This window comes from Dama dama, chromosome 25 (assembly GCF_033118175.1).
Source record: "Dama dama isolate Ldn47 chromosome 25, ASM3311817v1, whole genome shotgun sequence".
In the NCBI taxonomy this organism is placed as follows: domain Eukaryota; kingdom Metazoa; phylum Chordata; class Mammalia; order Artiodactyla; family Cervidae; genus Dama; species Dama dama.
Genome location: NC_083705.1, coordinates 64,536,537 through 64,557,364, shown reverse-complemented (window position 1 = coordinate 64,557,364; position 20,828 = coordinate 64,536,537). Strand labels below are relative to the sequence as shown.

General features: G+C 44.4%; 1 protein-coding gene and 1 long non-coding RNA gene across 3 annotated transcripts in view; one reads left to right on the top strand and one right to left on the bottom strand.

The window, feature by feature from the left end:
• Positions 1-20,828, top strand: part of TRIO (trio Rho guanine nucleotide exchange factor) — a 353,621-nt gene that overhangs the window by 49,189 nt on the left and 283,604 nt on the right. The window lies entirely within an intron of this gene.
• LOC133046741 (uncharacterized) lies at positions 4,661-6,678 on the bottom strand. The gene is made up of 2 exons (XR_009690554.1): positions 6,531-6,678; positions 4,661-4,993 (listed from the first exon to the last, which is right to left on the bottom strand). It is a non-coding gene; the product is annotated as an uncharacterized LOC133046741 (long non-coding RNA).

The window sequence follows — 20,828 nt, the reverse complement described above, 5'->3', positions numbered from 1 at the left end:
CCCTGGACCACAGGGAATTGACCAGAGGCCTATCCATTATATGTCTGCCCCTGGGTTCTACCCTGTGGGGCAAGGCTGATGTATTTCATAGTATGTATCAAAAAAGCCAATTGGACTTACTTGGCATATATATATGTTGCACTCCACAGCCACAAACATTGAAATGATTTTTCTAGAAATTAGAAATAAGTTACTGGCCACAGATCACTTGCCGGTTCTGCAGTGCAACGTAGTGTTCTTTTACCACCATTTGAGAATGGCGGCAGATACTGTCTACTTATTTTCATCATTAACACATAGGGTATAATTTATAATCTTTTAGAAAAATGAATAAATCATGGGTCAAATGTGTAGGGACGTTCACCAGGACGATGAAGTAGACAGTAATCAGGACTTAGGGAATTAGGCTAGAGTCACGAAAGTTGCACACTGGAAAAGAGAATTATATTAGGAGAGAATTAGTAGAATAGCTCTGCTTCTTCATCGTGAAATCCTGATTGTGTGTTGACCTCTGTATTCAATAACCCCAAACAGCTCATTTATTGTCTAATGTTTACATACACACTCTCTTTTTAAAAAAAAATGCTAAACATATTAGAGGATGTTGGCATATCAAAGATGCAGAAAAAGTAGAAGGAATTTAGAAAGATGAGAATTAGGTGTTAATGGATCCTAATGTAAATAAAAGGAGTTGAGGAAGATCCACACATCTGATCTTTGCAGATGATGTGGTTGTATTCCAAGGAGAGGAACGTGTTCAGTGTTCATAGTGATGACAGGAATAAAGGGTACTTTCATCTGCTGAGTGCAGTAGATGTACAATCTCATTTCAGATATCATGTCAATGTATGGCAAAAACTACTAGCCTCCACTAATTAGCCTCCACTAATTAGCCTCCACTAATAAAAATAAATGGAAAAAAAAAAAAAAAAGAAGTGCCCCCAGTCCCTTCTTGGAAGCCTAAAGTGCTTGTTTGCATGCTCAGTCGCCAGCGGTGTCCGACTCTTTGTAACCCCATGGACTGTAGCCCACCAGGCTCCTCTGTCCATGGCGATTCTCCAGGCAAGACTACTGGAGTGGGTTGTGTTTTCCAGGGTATCTTCCCGACCCAGGGTTTGAACCTAAGTCTCCTGTACTGCTGGCGTAATATCAAATAATTTGTTGTACAAACCAGAATATTCTTAAGAATGAAAGTGAATGCTATGGATAACTGTGCTGGGATAGCCGGTGTCAGTCAGAAAGAACTACCTGTGAGGAAGTTAGTTAGAAGAATATACTAGGCCCCTCATTCACTGAACGTAACTTGGGCTTTTCCATGAACGTTAACTCGTCAGGAATGGAAGAGGGAGGGGTCTGTGTAATAGCAGCTCATTGACTTTATCTGGTTTGTTATTGATTAAACCAAAATTCTCTATGGACATAACTTGTCCTCAGAGCAGAGTTTGAACTGCCCTTTAAGTCAAAGTTGTAAAACCTTGAGTGTGCTTTTACAAGTTAGAAATGGTGACTTTGCAAGGCATAGTTTACTTTGAAGGTAAAAGCGCGATGATAGTGAAGGGAAAGCGCTATATATGGCATTGTTATAACAGCTGATGAGATTCGGAAAATGGGGAATGTGAGAAAGCTTTCTGCTGGTGGTGGGGAGGAAATGGAGGCCCTGCTGGGAAGTAACTCAGAAATCTGTCAATAATTGCTCTGATTACAGGAGTTCAGATTTGAAAATGTCTGCAAAACTGCATTTCCATGCAGCTTCTCCTTAATAACAGTTTTGAATTGATGTTTATGTGTGATATGATGGTAAAGAATCTGCCTACAATGCAGGAAACCTGGGTTTGAACTTTGGGTTGGGAAGATCTCCAGAAGAATGGCATGGCAACCCATTCCAGTATTCTTGCCTGGAGAATCCCCTTGAACAGAGGAGCCTGGAGGGCTACAGTCCTCCAAGAATCAGACACAACTGAGCGACTAACACACTTGTGTGATGTATATTATTGCGTGGTTCTCAGCTTGGATCTGTATTATTTCCTCACGATTTAGTGCATTTTTGTTAGAAGGGCTGTGGAAGTGATGTCATGGTCTTCTCTGTGCGTTTTACCAGGAGGCACACCTTGTGGGTATGTCTGTCCCGTGACTGGCGACATGAACTGTGATCACTTGGGGTGGTTCCTACCAGTCTCTGTTGTAAAAATTAGTAACTTTCCCCTTTGTGATTAATACATATCTTATGGGGATTTTCTTTGAAATGGTATAACTATCTCGTTTCTTATTGATTTTTTGCCCATTGTTAATTTTTGCGTGTCTGGTTTTTGCCACATGCTAATTTTCTAATTCTTTCACTTTTATTAGTTGGAATCCTTCTGTAAGAAAGAATGTGCCCTTCTCATTTACTTATTTATATTAGAATAGGATCAGAGATTATTGTTTTGTTCTGTTGATTATTATCCATTGTCATCATTATTTTTGTTCCAGTTGTTCCAGGTTGGCCAGTGGGAGCCTGTTCAAGTTCCAGTTTGTCCTGAGCACTTTCTGAGCTCTTTGTAGTTTTTTCTAAGCACTACTTCACTTTTTTGGTTTATTCTGTTTTAGTTGGTGGTGTGTACATGGAATTGCTATTGTACTAGATTTTATGTAAACTTATGTACACATCTGTGACTAAATACATTTTAAAAATTCTCTCACTTTATTTAAATGTTAGTGGTGGTTGTCTTTGAATTGTGGAATTACTGGATATCTATATTTCTTTCTGGGAAAAAAAAAATTGGCCGGTTTCATTTCTGTTACTTTTATTGGGGGAAAAACAACTTAAAAATAAAAGGAGCCAGCAGATATTAGTTGTGATTGGAAATTACACATCTTGGGGGCTTCCCTGGTGGTCCAGTGGTTAACACTCTGCTCTCCCAGTGCAGGGGGTATGAGTTTGATCCCTGGGCAGGGAACAAGGATCCCACATGCCGTGTCTTGTGGCCAAATTAAGAATAAATATGGGTGCGTGCTCAGTTGTGTCTGACTCTTTCCAGCTGTATGGACTGTAGCCCACCAGACTCCATTGTCCATGGGATTTCCCAGACAAGATTATTGGAGTGGGTTGCTATTTCCTTATCCAGGGGATCTTCCTGACCTGGGGATTGAACCTGCATCTCCTGAATGTCTTGCTCTGGCAAGTGGGTTCTTTACCACTTGAGCCATCAGGGAAGTCAAAAATAAATAAAAACGAGGGAGTTGAAAAAATAGAAAAATATTAAGAAACCACACATCTGTAAGCCTAACAAAGTGTCCTGCCTGTCATTTGGGAAGATGTGTGTTTTTTGGTTACACTGTATGTGAAGTGGAGTACTGTCACTAAATGCCAGTCTGATGAGCTGAAATGCTCTTTCTCTCTTTAGAAATCATGACATCCTCAAGCCTGTGCTCTCCTCCTTGTGACCCATGAGACATGTGTTTGCCTGGGAGGCTAAGTGGCTTGTCCAGAGTCAGAGGAAATTGAGAGTAACTTGAACCCCTTAATTCTGAACCCAGTGTTCTCAGAAAACCCTTAATACTGTTTTTGTTCGTTAACCACCTTCTAGCTACAAGGTAGGTACTGCATGGAGTGTTAAAGAGCTGTCAGCTTCCAACTTGTCTATGCCTCTCACTGGATAATACTACAGAACTTTATATGCAGAAGTCATCAAAGGCCATTTTGGCTGTGGTGGGTGATTAACCACTTCAGGTGACTCCGAATGGGTTTCTTGGTAGACTGTAGTTGTGAAATGCTGATGAATCTATTGCACAGTGTTCATCTTATAATTACACTCTGTAATTGTGAAAACATGGTTCAGTTGATGGGGCTTCCCAGGGTGACTCAGTGATAAAAGAAAATCCGCCTGCCAATGCGGGAGCTGCAGGTTCGATCCCTGGGTCAAAAAGGTCCCCGAGAGGAGGAAATGGCAACCCATTCCAGGATTCTTGCCGGATAATCCTGTGAACAGAGGAGCCTGATGGGCTCATAGGGTTGCAAGGACTGAAGCGACTGAGAAGGCACGCAGTTGGGTTGATAGAATGGAAGGCTGGTGGATTTGTGCCAGTTGTTTAGATTTGTCAGCTTTTTCTAGAACAAAGACATGCCTCCTGAGAGAAAGAACCCTCTTGTGCAGTGTTCAAGCAACACCTGTGGAGTGTCAGGAGCGCCTTCCCTGATCCCCCAGACTTGCTCTGGTCCCCTCGCCTACCATTCCAGAGCACCTTGCCCTGGATCGCTCACTTCCTGTGGTGCTGGTCACGTGCGTGTGTGTGTGTGTATCAAGGTGCTTCCTGTCTTGTCCTCAGCCCCAGGCATAGCACCCCTCACACGGCAGGGGTGCAGTAAAAGCGAGAACGCCCTTCACCTCTGCCTGCAAGACAAGTGCTGTCTTGTCGAGCTGGGGCCCATCTTGATCCATTTCTGTTTCTTTAAAGAACATTTGAAGACCCAGTTCCTAAAACAGTTATATCATTAGTCAGGGCTCTTGGTCGCAAGCAGTAGAAAAAGGTCTGTAACCAATGATAAGCATCTCTGATAGTAACAATAGCACATACTTAGCATCAACTGTGGAGGGCCTGAGAGCTTTTTCTCTACGTGCGAACTTCAAGATTAGCCTGCCACAGTTTGATGAATGCCGACAGGAGACACAAGAGTCCTGGGTCAGAGACAAAGGACGTTTATTACTCATGGTAGTAACAGTTGTCATGGTATCAGCATTTTTTGGCACCAGTTCTCGGAAACCCGATCTCCCCAGGATGACGTGCAGGAGGCCACCAGCACTGTACAGTCTGTGGCTCGCATCACAGGAGAGGATCCTTGAATTTCCGGTACCCGAATCGTTTCTACTGGACAGTAAGCCTGGCTGCTCTTGACTCTGCAGAGAGATCTCTCTGCCTTCCAATCCTGTGAGCACACCTGCCCTTCGCTCTGGAGGGAGTCACTGTCTCTATCTTCTCAGTCCATTCACCATAAAATTTTCCTTGTAATGAAGATCTGGAACAAAGATAGTGACTGCTCACTTGATGTGTAGGTTCCTGGGAGACCCCTGGTCCCTGCCCGGACTCTGCCAACAGTATGCATTGTGGAAACGTAGAAAACAAAGGGAAAAAATGTCACCGGAATCCTGCCATTCTAAGATAAACACCATCAAGTTATGAAATATATACTTCTAGTGTTTTATCTCCATAAATACAGGTGTTTGTACATGGCATGGATTTCCTGTATTGCACGTATATGGGTACAGTACACATACATCTTATAACTGGAGTTCCTTCTGCCAGCACTGTATTGTGCCTGTTTCCCTCTCCAGCCCCCTGGCTCTGCTGGACGTGGCGAGGCGTCGGTGCCCAGTCTGCCAGTCCTCTGGGCCCTGCCCGCTGCCTCACACTCAGTTGTACTGAGTGTAGAATCAGTGTTACAGAGAGTCAAGAAGTTTCAGATCATTTGGTCCAGCCCTTTCATTTAAGTTGTTAATGCTCTCGTCTCACATAACTGCATTTCCTTGAGACCTTCCGGAAGCAGCGGCACAACCTTCATGTGGAACTTGGGGCACCGTGAGAAGTTGGCGGGTTAGTCACATTGTGTGGGTGATCCTACCCCTGAAGTTGAACCATAAGTAGTGGGGCCTTTGCAGTAGGCTCTGACTAAGTTGTATAAATCTGGGATCAGGCTCTTCGAACCTCTAAACCCCCCTGATCTTGTCCAGTCAAGCCCACAGTTGACTACTGTCAAAGCGAAGCAAAAGACGACCTTTGCTTATACCTGTAAGTAACCTCAGAACCCCTCAGGAATCAGACTGGTGGGCGTGGAGTAGATGGGTGCCTTGGGACCGCCTTGCCCAAACAGGAGTTAGTTTTACAACTTATTCTTCCAGTCAGACTCAATTCTCTGTGAACTAGTAGCAAGAGAGTTCATTTTCAGCATATATATGTACACACACATTTCAGTGTATGTGTATAAATATACACACACACTTCTTTCAGTTTGTTAAAGACTATCGAAAAGTCTTTTTATGAAAAGTATTTCCCCAGACCTGCAACTCAGGGTGTTAAATTTTCATATTTCTAGGTTCCATTAAAGACAGTTGTGAGGTATTTATATTAATAACATTTGCCTTGATTTAAAAATTCAGTACTCTTAGATTCTGGATTAAGGCAGAATTGCTAAATAGTCTTTTCAATGGTGTCTTTTGGATAGACACAAAGCCGTCTTATCTGCTTTCAAGAAAATATTATTCTTTGTTGAATGATTTAAGCCTATTAGTTCTTGGAAAATTACAACGGTATGCTGCCTTCAGACAAGAAAACGAGTTCCAGCTTCTTTTCCTAAGAAGAGACTGTTGTTGTTAAGGATTATTTCTACAGCCCTGAGGTCATTCTAGTGACCCGACTCACGGAGCAGATATCTGGGCAGTCTGCTGGGCTGTGGCACTGTGTGTTCTTCTTAGCAGCTCTTTTTTTCTGTCCCTGCCCCTCTCCCTTCCCTGCTGGCCCCGAGGAGGAGACGCAGGGCGGGATGTCATATCACTTACCGAGCTTTGCTGGTCTTCGGCAGAGCCTTGTTCAGCTGGCGTCTGGAAGTGTGTTTTTCCTTTGGCCTGACCCTTCCCCTGGCTGGATCTGGTTTCTTCAGTTAGATGCAGTGCTGTACCCTTGCCCAGAAAGGGAGTTGGGGAGAAGGCATGGGGTGGAGCCTGTTGGAATGGGTCAGGACAGACTTGAGGGAGAGGATGTAGCCCACACTGGGGAGCCTGAGTCAGCGGTCGTGATTAGGAGGTCCCCCCCGCCCTGCCCCCGCCTTGAGATAGAGGGCTTCCCTCGTAGCTCAGCTGGTAAAGAGTCCGCCTGCAGTGTGAGACCTCTGTTCAAGCCCAGTGTCAGGGAAATCCCCTGGAGAAGCGATAGGCTACCCACTCCAGTTTTCTTGGGCTTCCCTGGTGGCTTAGACCTGCAATTTGGGAGATGGGGGTTCGATCCCTGGGTGGGGAAGATCCCCCGGAGAAGGGAACAGCTACCCACTCCAATTTTCTTTCTTACCTGGAGAATTCCATGGACCAAGGAGCCTGGCAGGCTACAGTCCATGGGGTTGCAAAGAGTCGGACATGACTGAGCGACTTTCACTTCACTTCCTTGAGATAGCGTCATCTAGGGGTCAGGGCACAGTCCTCCACTGACCAGAGCAGGGTTGTGTTAGCAGTACCCCAGCCACGAGCCCGGGTTCCGACCTTGGCTTCTGGCCTTCCCTGTGGGGGAGACCAGACGCTGTGTCCGAGGGGCCTTGCGTCTTGTGCACACAGACAGGTGGCCCTGCCTCACTCCTTCCTTCCCTGCCTTCAGCTGGTGCCTTCATTCTGACTGTGAAGGGCGCTCCTGCCCTTCTCAGGGTCCCAACGCCATCCCCAGTCCTTCCCCATCCTTAGGTGGTCACAGCTCAAATGTCCCCTGCTGCAAGAAGGTTCCTCTGACCCCTCAGATTTGGAGACTCTCCTAGACACTTCACAGGATCCTGTCCTTAATTTCTAAGTGTGCTTGTCAAATCGAATACTTACTGTGTTAATGATAGGTTTTATTTCAGTCTCCCCAGAGGGTGAGTATTCTTCTGGAGGCAGGGAGTAAACATCTGTATTTCATATCTGGACTCCCCGGGCACATCCAGTATTATTGTGATTGTCCAGTAAATACCGATTGACTTAAGTGGCTTAGGTTTGGCATTTTCCTCTTTGGCCCCGGGTCAGCCACAGAATTGGTGCCTGGATCTGCAGGCAGAGATTGAAAGACCTACCAGCTGTAGAGTTGTTGCGGGAGACGCATCTAATTCCAATAAGAGGAAAGATACTGGACTTTGGGGTTCACGGCGCATAATAAGGCCATTCATCTAATAAGAGGGCCTCCTTTCAGGGTCTGCTTTGCTGTGGTGAACTGATGTGAGATAATATTTTCAGTTCCAGCGTATGAACAAATTGCTCATTTATAAGTCAGTTTTTCCTCTCTTTTATTAAATGACTGAGATTTGCTTTTTCAAAGTTAGCTAAAAATTCTCTTTCCACATTAAATGGTGTTTTGAAAAAGTCATTATTCTTTCAGAGATAATTATAAACTTATTTCTGCTCTGCATGTATGTTTTGGAGTAACTTAAGATTTTTGCTTCTGTTTACTCTACAACCAAAGTATAGTAAGTGTTAAAATTGTACCTAAGCCATAGCAGTATTTATAAATTAAAATATGCTTTTAAATTGGACTTCTAACACTGAATTGACTACAGGTGAATGCATTGTGTTTTTATTGTAACACTTTGCTCAGGTCACATCCTGTTTAAGTGTGTTTGGTTGTGTTACTTGTTAACCTTGAGGATTAGGTGTAATTGCTCTGACAACAGAACCTTTTCCTGGAGGGTTAGAGGAGATATGGTCTGAGAGGATCCCTTTCTTGGATAAAGGCGGAGGCTGCTTTTGTTGCTTTGCTTAGTCAGATTTACTTTGGAAATACTAATAAATTGGTTCCGCTCACTTATTAACTCTGAATAAATTGTTCATTTTTCTTAAAGTATTGATTGTAAGACCTATATTAGATTAAAGCAGAAACACAGAACATTGAAAATCTGGGTCCAAAAGTGTAGGTGGGCCTGAGTGCTGATCATGGTTACTTCGTTTTGACAGTTTCAGGAAAAAAGATGAAAATGAAAGTCACATGTAAGGCCAGCCCAACCGACATTTCCTGGCTATTCTTAGGCCCTATTGGCAAGTTGAAGTAATTTTCAATATCTGTGTTTCCTGCTGTGAATACCAGTATGTCGGTTCCAGTCATTCATAATTTTTTTTATTTATAATTTTTAAAAACCACCCAGTCAACCCACAGAGTCATGAGAAACAAGAACTTGTTGTTTTGAGTGGATTGTTACGTGGTAGACCCCTGAGGTTCTAGGTCTGTTCTTTCTAAAAATGGCGTGACCAGGTTTCTTCATTCCACTCCCTCCCGTGGCGCGGAACGACTGAGTGGTCCCCCCGTCCCGCCCTGTTCTGAGAGGATGACGGAGCACCGAGTCGAGAATCTTCCAAGCAGTGTGCCAGAGGCACGTTGTGGGCAGTTGGTTTTCTCTTTTTTTATTTTTTAAGTTATGAAAGTGTGATAACATATATAGGAGATGTGGAAAAATCCGTATCAAATGATATTTGAAAATTATCCTACGTGGGCATTTTCAAAAGAGCACTTCCGGCTGCCTTTGGGCACCGGCAGCGTTTCCGGTGCGTGGTGGAGTCAGTCGGCCTGCAGTGCCCCACGGTGAGTCCTCTGACGGTAACTGTGCTGGAGGATTCGCTGTGGCGTCTCTGCTAAAAAAGTAGGTGCTAATAAAAGGAAAAATAAACAGCTTCACTCCTTGTTTCCAGAAACACTCCCCCCACCCGGGCCCAGGACTGCCGTGCAGACGTCCTCTTAGTCATCTCCGTTCTGACAGTCCTCTTCAGAATCACGTGGGCAGGGGGTGACATTTCACAGAACAGGTTTCCTGGTCAGCTCTTTCTGGTTCTCTGCTTACAATGGAATCATGTGGATTCCATTATAATGGAATAATATAAGGAAGACAGAGGTAGCGTATTCAAATTCCCTTTCTGTAGTCTTAGTACAATAAGTAATATATATTGTTTTAATAATTTTGTTATCCATCCAGGGTGCTTCTCCGTGTCCTCAAGCACGTGAGTGACCTGTGGAAGGACCCCAAGCCGCCCGCTCTGGGAGCGTCTGTGGGGCGCTGTCCCCGGCGGGGAGGGACTCTCTGTAGCGGGTGGTAAGAGGGGGCCGGGCGCAGGCTGGTGCCTGTCGGAGAAACACGAGCAGGGGTGGACGAAACCCAGGGAGGAACGTGAGCTCGGGTGGATAGTCCCGTAGAACGCGTCGTGTTTTCTCGTTTTGTTTCTTTGTCTTGTGACCTGGCGTCTTAGAGGGCACCCACTACCGATGCTGCCGCGCTCTCTGTGGGGCCTCGAGGATGTCTTCAGTGATTCTCGATCTTGACAAGAGGACAAAAAACTGTCAGTGAAGGTTTTGAGTTTTTCTAGAGTTTGATAAAAGTATTAGAGCTTGCCGCTAGCTGTAGACGTCTAAAAGCCACCTATGGATTTTACTTCTTGGGACATGCTTGTTTGGAATAGTGTTTCTTGTTTGAAGCCAAAGAAGTGTCATCGGCGGTCGTGCTACCGCTTGGCTTCACCTTGACCTCACGTGGTAAAGACTGCCTTGGAGGCGCCCACCCGCCTGTTTACTGCACCTGGAGTCTGGGAGCCGAGCGCGGGCGGTGAGGGGTGCGGGGCCCTGGGCTGCCCACTCTGTGGGGTGCGCTCGGAGGAGGTTGTCCTCGTCTCAGGAGGGTTGGCGTATGGGAAGCAGGGTCCTGGCCCCTCGGGGCCAGGGGAGGTGGATGGTCATTGTATGGTTTAGCACAGGGCAGCACTGTGTACGTCTGAGTGCCCTCCAGTTCAGTGAAAAACATCTAATTGAATGGAGATCTGGAGAAACAAATGATAAGAGTGTCATTCCAAACAAGGTTTGGGGAAGGGGCGGTCTGAACCCAGACTGTTGTCATGAGCTGGTCTCTTCCCATCAAAATGTCCGTCTGCTTTTCAGACATAGAGATGAAATGACAGCGACAGCGTAGGGCAGGTGTTGACCCTCAGGGTGCTGGTTGGGAGGGAGTGGCTCTGACCCAGGCAGGTCATTCGCCTCTGCTTGCCTCAGTTTCCCCACCGCCGAGTAGGGACGGTGAGGGTGGGAGAGGCGGATTATGATGACCAAGTCACTTCATCCTGTCAGGTGCCTCCAGCATGCCCTGGCACCGTGTCTGCGTTGTCTGTGTTTCATTAATGGTCATTGGCAGGCCCACTGGGGGCCCGGAGGCACCCCTCTTACACGCATGCAGGCCCACCTTTTCTTCCTGCCCCCCTTGTCTCCCCCCCACCCCCCATACCCCCTGGTTGCAGTAGAGACCGACTTCAGGATTTGTGGTGCCAGAGAAGGGCCCCCGGATTCAGGAGGACACACGGTTTTGTTGTCCTGATTTCTCAGCGATTGCCAGAAGAAGCCAAAGAACCGGGTTGTGTAAGGCACAGCTGCCGGAAGTGTCTGCTCCGGGGCCTGAGCTCTGAGGACGCGGGGCGGGCTGCTCGCGTGTGGGCCGGAAGTTCTCTGGAAGGTAGAGCGTGTTATCCAGAGAAGCAGAAAGTCAGAACTCATCAGCAGGTGAAGTGGCTCCCGTTTTGGCTCAGAAGTACTCCCAGCTCTGCACAGGAGTGGGTTCCTGAAGTTGGCTTAATGGTTAAATATATTGTTCATTACATTTGGTTCAAAATGAAGGTATGCCTTCTTTCTAAAGTTCGTTGGCCACGGATGGAAGGTTAAAAGCTTCTGGCGAGAACTGGACATCTTTCTGTTGTAATTAAACTTAATTTGCGAAGAACTGCATACTACACTCCACAATAACTCATTAATTTTTGTTATCTGGCCATTGTGTTGTTAAAGACAGCACATATAACAGTTACTAGCATTCTAAAATGTGCCTTTTTTTTTTATCCTCACACAAGATGCTTGTTAGAAAAAGAAGCTTCTTTAAAACAATTAAACATGCTGCTCGGCTCCTCCAAATGTTTTGTTTTGGTTTTGGACACTTGGTATTCTCTGCACTGAACTTGAGGCCAGGCTGTCCAGGTGTTGCTCCTCTCCAGAAGTTTACCTCGTCCTTGTCTCTAACCACGAGGCTCTCTGAGGTCTCAGCAGCCACTTTTCCTCACGGCCTCCTAAACTTCCAGGATGTCTCTGGCCGCCACTTCCATCGTGGCATAGCCTGACACTTGGCTGCCTGCTCCTGAAATTTGTCATTCCATTTTGATGATACTTTTGTGTAGCTAGTGCAGGACTAAAGTACATATTCATTGTCTGAGTGAGACGGAGCCTACAGTTTGGCATGTAGCATTTTGAAACCGCTTTATTATATGTTATTCCTAAGTACTGCCAAAAATTAAAAAATAAAATTCGCTGAAATACAAGTACCTATCTGCTGTTTTGGTATATATCTGTTTAGGTTTTTCTCTTTCTGTTTGTGTTTGTATGCCTTTAACTGTATAGAAGCATATGTAATCATATTTTTAAAGGAGTTTGTTACTAGCTTTTTATTACTAGTTTTATTACTAGTAATGCTAGTTTATTATTAGTTTTTTTTTTCCTCCACCAAGGAACAAGTTATGGAAACATATCACAAAGCTAAATGTAAAACTGTAAAATTTCCAGAAGACAGCATAAGGGAACATCTTTGTGCTTCAGGGTTCAGCAGGGTTTCTTAGATACAAAAAGCATGAACAGCAGAAGAAAAAGTTGATAAATTGAATATCAAATTTTAAAAAGTTTGCTTTTTAAAGTATGCCATTAAGAAAATGAAAATACAAGTCACAGATCAGGAGAAAGTACTTGTTAGTCACATATCCCATAAGGAATCTGATTAGATGAAGAACTTTTGCAACTCAGTAGTAAGAAAATGACTAAACTAAATATGAGCAGAAGATTTGAATAGACACTTCAGCAAAGAAGATATATGGGGGACAAATAAGCACCTGGAAATAATCTCTAGTATCTTTAGTTACTGCTGCTGCTGCTAAGTCGCTTCAGTCATGTCCGACTCTGTGCGACCCCATAGACGGCAGCCCACCAGGCTTCCCTGTCCCTGGGATTCTCCAGGCAAGAACACTGGAGTGGGTTGCCATTTCCTTCTCCAATGCATGAAAGTGAAAAGTGAAAGTGAAGTCACTCAGTCGTGTCCAACTCTTCGAGATCCCAGGGACTGCAGCCTACCAGGCTCCTCCGTCCATGGGATTTTCCAGGCAAGAGTACTGGAGTGGGGTGCCATTGCCTTCTCCATCTTTAATTACTAGGAAAGTGCAAATTTAAACCACAGTGAAAGACCACTACCCATCTTCTAGAATGAGCAATAATGAAAAGATGGACACTACCAAGTGTTGGTGAGGATGTGGAGAAACTAAAAGGCTTATAAATTGCTAGTGGGAATGTAAAATTGTACAGTCACTTTGGAAAACAGTTTGCAGTTTTCTTAAAAAGTTAAACATAACATTTTCCACATGGACCAGCAATTCCACTTCTAGGTATCTGCCTCAAGAGAAGTAAAGACATACGTTCACGCAAAGGTTTTCGTACAAATGTTCGGCAGCATTACTTCTAATAGCCAGACGTGAGACAGTCTAAATGTCTATCACCGGTGAATGGATAGACATGTGGTGTGTCGTAATTCCTCAGTGTGCAATTCCTCAATGAGAAGCAAAGTTCTGACACATGCCCCACAAGAGACCCTCAATGAGAGAAAGCAGCCAGACTCTAAACACTACATATTGTGTGATTCCATTTGTGTGAGATTTCTAGAAAAGGCAGAAGATGGAAGCCAGTCAGTGGTTGCCTTCGCTAGGGGTAGGACAGAGGACTGCCTGCAGAGGCACAAGGGAAATTTTGGGTTGTTGCAGGTATTCTAGAATTGATGGAGATGGTGTGTGTGTGTGCTAAGTCGCTTCAGTTGTGTCCAACTCTTTTTGACTCCCTCCAGACTCCTTTGTCCATGGAATTCTCCAGGCAAAAATACTGAAGTCGGTTGCCATTTCCTTCTCCAGAGGATCTTCCTGACCCAGGGATCAAACCCACATCTCCTGAGTATCCTGCATTGGCAGGCGGATTCTTTACCACTTTGTCACCTGGGAAGCATGGGGATGGTGGTTGCCCAAGTATAAATTTACGAAACTCATTGAACAGTCTACTTAAAATGGGTAAATAGTTTAGGAAATGGTGCAGTCAAAATTTAACTGACAAATTGCAGTTTGCAAAACCCTTTCCCATTTGCTGTTTCCTGCAGTTCTGAGAGGTAGATGTTATACTCATTTTCCAGAAGAGGAAACTGAGGACCAATCATGGTCAATTATTTTCAGGTCTCAGAGTCAGTAACTTGGCAGACCAAGTGGCCACATTTAGGTGTTCTAATCACAACATCCTGAGTGCTCAAATGAGTGAATTTTAGGATATATAAATTTCACTTCATTGAAACACCTCATGGTGTGTTTCAAAGAATATATCACGAACACCTTTCTATGTTAGGAACTGTTTTGGCCATCAGATCTTAAGGATTTTATTGGAACATTTTAGGCATTCATAAAAATAGAGTTAGTCGTGACCACCCATGTACTCATCACTTGGCTTCAGCGATCATTTCATGGTCTGTCTTGGTTCATTTCTGTTCCCTACCAATTGAAGCAAGTCTGTCATTTATTCTATTGTTTCTTCTGTAGATATGTCAGTGTAGGATCATCACTTGTAAATGATTGCTTACTATTCCAGTGTTTGTAACATAATGTGTTAAATCAGTCGTGGATCATTGACCATTTAGGGTGAAACTTACATATTGCTTTGGTAGATGATGCTACAAGAATCTTTATGCCTGTTTGCCAGTGCAGCTAATTGAACTCTGTCTGTACAGACTACAGGCCCTAGAGCTAATAAATACCCTTTGGTGTTAGTCGCTCAGTTGTGTCCAGCTCTGCGACCCCATGGACTGTAACCTGCCAGGCTCCTCTGTCCATGGGATTCTCCAGGCAAGAGTACTGGAGTGGGTTGCCATTTCCTCCTCCAGGGGATCTTCCCGACCCAGGATCTCTTCCGTCTCCTGCATTGGCAGGCAGGTTCTTTACCAGTAGCACCACCTGGGAAGCCCCTAAAATCTGAAACGGTGGAATATTTTGTCATGTGTCTCAAGGATTAAGCTATTAAAATAAGCCTTTACCAGCTGAAGTGTATAGAGTACTTTCCTTTGCAAACTCTGTTACACAAAGTTCCTTTTTGTTTGTAAATTTAAAATCTCCTTTTTAGAAATTAGGTCTTTTTGTCACCTGTGTCCTCTGGGCTAGATCTGAATACAGATATGATTTTAAACAGATTTTTAAAATAGATTTGTGTGTAAGAAACAGAATATGGAGCCTTTTTAGTGTTCTGATCAAATCAGTGCTGTGAGGAAAAAAGCTTCTAAGTGGAATTAAAAGTATAAAGAGGAATAAATAGATGAATATACAGTAATGGCTAAAATGCATTAGTTATGCTTATTGTTGAGTGATCAGAGAGAAAGGGTTAGAAATAGATGCTCCAAGTTTCTGAGGGTGGAAGATTCCTGACCGAAGCTCTCCTACAGCCCCTGTCCTGACCCCCTTTTGGGTGGGCTGGTGGCCCCTTGGGAGTTACACCCCACCCCAGCACAGAGGGCCGGCTTCTCCTGACACTGCTGGCCAGCTTCTCCAGGCCAGGGTGGAATTTCCCAGTGTTCTGATTTGGCTAAATTTGAAGAGGGTCAGAGTTGTACTGGCTTCATCCTTACCTGGGCTTCCCTGGTGGCTCAGACCTTAAAGGATCCGCCTGCAATGCAGAAGACCTGGCTTCAGTCCCTGGGTTGGGAAGTTCCCCTGGAGAAGGGAATGGCAACCTACTCCAGTATTCTTGCCTGGAGAATCCCATGGACAGAGGAGCCTGATGGGCTAGTCTATGGAGTCAGACATGACTGAGTGACTAACATATCCTTAGACAGCTTTTTGCTTAAATTAAGCACCCTGTCTGTACATTATTTGTTGAATACTAGGTAGGTGGTGTGCCTGTGTGTAGAGGAGACTGGTACATGATTCCTGGAAGTAAAATAGAATTACCATAAAACATACAAAGGTACTTTTTATACCTTTTCCTCTACTGTCAGAGTAGAGGAAATTAATAATGCAGCATTATTTCTGTAGGAAGATGCTTGATATTATCAGTATAGTCCTTAATCCATGACTAGGAGGAAAAAGAGAGCAGAACCCTTTTCCTTCTGATTGGCTCCAGCCTTTATACCTTTAAGAGATTCTCGCTGTCATAATCTAGTATTTGAATGTGGAATGCACAGATACCGATTACTTATGGAAGAGGAACAAGCTGATTTTTTTTGAAAGTTGATATTAAAATAGACTTAAACATTTAAATATTTGAAAAATAAAAGCAATTTTGAACAGCTTGTTTCAAAGGAAGGTTTGCTTGCTACATGTACTCCTATGTGCTTGTAATATTTTATATGTCAAAGGTGACATCTGTTCTTAATATTTTTTAAATAAATTCTTGACCTTGTCCCTTGGTTTGGCCTTCTCCTACCTTCACCTCGAAAGGAGTGACTCTTGGTGAGAGCTTGTGCACAGTTGTGAGTCTCTAAAAACGAGTCCAGTTGCATGCACGCTCAGACAAGCGTTTGCATTGCTGTCATTGAAGCACGTCTCAGGCAGGCAGGGTGTTTCACTAAGCCTGCTCAAGGTTTAAATGCTGGCCTGGGCCAGTTACACATAACAGAAATGCCCACAGAAGGGCTGGAACAGGTAGGTAAGAATTGTTGGCGTGATTGAAGAGGAAAGAAAGAGCTAATTTTTAATTTTCCTGAATGATTCGGAGAACAAAGCAATTGGTCTCCTTCTGACCAGGGTAAAGTCTGCTGAGCGTAGCCAGGAAGAGAGGGTTTGAAACCCCACCGCTTTATATTTTGAATTTACATGTTGTATTTGAATTTTATTTGGGCCAGGAATTTTGAGAAAGCGAGCCTCCTGTCTTTTATTTGTGCAGGACTCATACCGGTTCACTTATTTTCTAGCATCAAAGAAACCCAAAGGGACACACTGTGTTTTCTCCATGCTAGGATGATGAAAGCAGTGTACCGTTAGTGAGTGATAGAGCCGAGGTGAGCAGATCTACTGATGTAAAATTTATTGCCTCTAACAGAGATTTGCTTCCCAGGTGGCTCAGACGGTAAAGAATCTGCCTGCAATGCAGGAGACCTGGGTTCAGTCCCTGGGTTGGGAAGATCCCCTGCAGGGGAGGACACGGCAGCCCACTCTAGTATTCTTGCTTGGAGAATCCCCATGGACAGAGGAGCTTGGCAGGCCACAGTCCAGGGGGGTTTGCAAAGAGTAGGACATGACTAAGCGACTAAGCACAAGAAAGGTTTGAGACCTTGAGGAACAATGAGTGTATGTGTTAGAGGGATTCAGAACAGGTCAGAGCCTCTTCCCCCTCCTAGATGTTGGTTTTGTGCAGATAACCTTACAACCACTGATAAGGATGAGAGGAAAACTAGCCTGCTTTGTACTTAAAAATATCAGTAATTTAAACTGGGGCAGAAAGATGCCTGTGAGTGCAATGAAGAGGAAGGGAAAAATACATTTTTTTTCCCTTTAATTCTTCCTACCTCGTCTCCTCCTCCTTCTCCCTCCCACCCCAACTCCTCCTTGAAAATATATATTAACCTGTAATTGACTCGCTGCTGGCAGAGGAGAGCATGTAGCTTAGCAGGCCAGGGCACTGGGCTCTTCTTACTGGTTGTGTAGTGCACTTAAGCCATGTTTGTTTCCAAAACCTGTTTATGTCAGGGGTACTTTTGCTATCAGTATATATGATTCACTGTTACCTAAGTGTTTAAGACATGAATGGGAAAAGAAAAGATTTCTGTAAAAGCTAAAATGAATGATATGGGAAGACTTGATAAAGGCAGTGCATTTAAGCTGAACTGTCATATCGAGTGTGGGAGAGACCATTGCAAAAAGAGGAAATTTTTGTAAATATCTGTAAGCATTTTGCCCTTAGATTTCTTCTGGAATGACTGTATATCCCAGCTTCATTTAAGGGTGAATACCCAGATTGGTATATTAGGGTTTATGCAAGTAAGACAGTGAAGACATCCCATCCAGGGATTCATACTCAGAGAAAAGACCTTAGCCCGGGCTCAGAGATAACAGCGAGGGGCCAGGCTCCTAAAGTGGACTTGGCATGGTGTCATATTGAGCAGGAGGAGGACAGAGGCAGAATCTTTTAACGTGTGTCCTTGTAATGGCTTTCTGCTTTAACTGACTTGGTTAAAAATTAACCAACCAAGAAACTAGCGATCACACTGAGGAAGAGGACACGGTCAGATGAGCCCCAGACCAGCTCAGAATGGGCTGTAAATCTGTAGTGTGCTCCCGTGAAAGTGGCAGTTTCCTCTTTGTTTCAGTCATACACGTATAGAAGACTAGAGACGGACAGGCCATGAAGGCTGGCCGTGACTTACTGGCGTTGGGGTCCTCTGGCTAATTTGGTAGACCAGTAAGCCTTGGTGTTCATGCTCGGAAGAACCTCCATGTCTCAAGGAGGGTGATGCTGTGGATCACGTAGGCAGGGCCCCAGGAGGATGCATCTCTCATGCTTTGTTCCACAGTCAGGGAAACTGAGGCTGTTGGTCCCAGGCTTCCAGGTGTTGGGCCACACTGACACTGCTGGCCGGCTCAACAAACCCCTCCATAACTCTGGTCTCCTCAAAGCCCGTGGGCTGGTCTCAGGGTGATTGGGAAATACAGGTTGATATGACCCCCGCACACAACTTTTTGAAAAGGTTACAAATAATCTATTATTTAAGGTCTGTATCTGCCATAACTCACTAGAAAGGGTGAAAGAACACAGCAGAAGGTATGAAAAGCTATTATAATACAAATCAGAAATCAATTCTATTGTCACCTTATTTCGAGTAATGATCTTTTAATGGATGGATTAAACTGAGTGTTATATTTCAGTTGGATGATATAGGGCCTCATTGATTTGTCTGTGCCATGAATCGATGTGTGTGTATAGACCAGGGCATGTTCTGTCTGCTTCTGACCTTAGGCAATGAAACACGTCCTGTCTCAGATCATTTTGCCTCTCTCATTGATTTCAAATCAGCAGCATGATGTTTTGTTTTTGTTTTTCTTTTACATTAAAGTAGCTAGAATGCTTATTAGTTCAGTAGTAAGAACAGAGAAATGAATTTACGTTAAGTAAAACAGCCTAGAAATGTATTGCACTTTATTATGTTTTTATGTTTTACTAGTGAATGTGCTAGTGTTAAAAGTTTTATTTTCTTTTCCCTTTTGGCCTTCTTTGTTTTGACCTGGATTCCTTACATGTGACCTGGAGAACACTTTTCACCTTCTCTGAACTTTGATTTTTCATCCATAAAATGAAGACTTGACTAAATGACCCCTAAGGTCTCTCTAACTCTGACCCAGTGACCTCAGGAAGTGTGTGATCTCATCTGTGTTCACAAATCTTTATTTGCAGTCACACCAGTGACATGAGTTAAATTCTACTCCCCAGAAGTATGCGGAAATTGGGAAACTACATCATTGGTCTTATTCTTCCTAAATCGACAGCTGAGTTTGAGACAAGACGCTGGTGTGAAGAACCGGTCATTAATTTATGCTGGTTTGGTCATTTTTTGTTTATTTACACTTTAGTGATTAAGAACTTGTGTTGTGGAGTCCGCTTTGAATCGGTGCCTCACTTTGTAACTGTGTGGTCTCAGACCTCTGATTTACCTTCTCTGTGACCTGGGAGTGATAAACGGTAACCACTTCCCAGTGTCATATTGATGCTTCGGTGAGATAATCCATGCAGAACCAGGCATATAGTGCAAGCTTAGTTGGCTGTTCAGATTGTGACCATGACTTTTCATTGTCTTAGTAAACCTGTAGAGATGTGTTTCCTTCCCTGCGTTTGCCAGGGTTCTCTGAATCTGCCCCATCATCTGATTTGACTGTGGAAACACTGCAGACACTTCCAGAATTTACAGACAGGCCTGGTGCACCTGAATTAGTTTTTGTCCACTGTCGACCTTAGGGTCTTACTTGTCCAGTCATTGGTGTTAAGTCTTGCATCCCTATTTAATTATATGATTATTTGAAAAGATGTTTCAGACAACAAGGTGATTTTTATCTTCTTTCTTGCATTTGCGTCATCTTTTCTGGATGGCTAGGGTTTGTGTCAAACACCCCACCTGTTCAGAGAACTGAATGGTCGTCGTAATATTGATGGTTTTTTCTAAATAATCTCTGGTCCCGAATTCTCGACCTGTTACTGACACTGAGGTATCTTGATGATGGAGGAACTTTTCTTTCAGTGCATCGTGTAGACTTCTGTATGGTAATTTTCAGCCATACCTCTTGGATTTTAAACACCCAGTGTATCATTTGACATATCATTCATTGTCTGTGCGATTCCTTTTAGTGTATGCTAAAACAGGAGCAGGTATATAAATTGGCTCGTTGATCTTTTAACATGATTCTGTCATTGGGGGATACTACCTGAGTGTGTCCTGAACTGGGTCAGCACTTTTTCCTCTTTTCTTTGTTTTTCACTTGTTTTACGTGGTCAAATCCTTATGATAACCTTGTGTGCTGGGGGGTGGCAGCCGAGGCGCCAAGGCTGGGCAGAGGGAGAAAGCATTGGAATCAGGCAGCCCAGCCCCAGGCCTCCTTCTCAGCCACCCCTCTTAAGACCCTCCAATGCCACCAGAAATCCCCTGGGACGCAGAGGCCGTGGGGACCTCTGGCTCCAGGGAGCGGGCACAGAGGCCTGGATGGGCCCGCTGAGGAGCAGGTGTGAGTGTGAGGTGGCGGGGAGACACCTGCGGTCCTCCCACGCCTCTGTCCTGCTGTATGTATCCTCCATCCTCTGTTGGACTTCCCTGGTGGCTCAGTGGTCAAGAATCCGCCTGCCAATGCAGGAGACTTGGGTTCCATCCCTGGGTCAGGAAGATCCCCTGGAAGAGGACATGGTAACCCACTCCGGTATTTCCTGGGAGATCTCATGGGCAGAGGAGCCTGGCGGGCTACAGTCCATGGGGTCGCAAAAGAGTCGGACATGGCTTAGTGACTAAAAAGCAACATCCTCCACTCTTCCCACTTTCAAGTGGATGTTTGTTATTAAAATTACCTAGAGCCAATAAA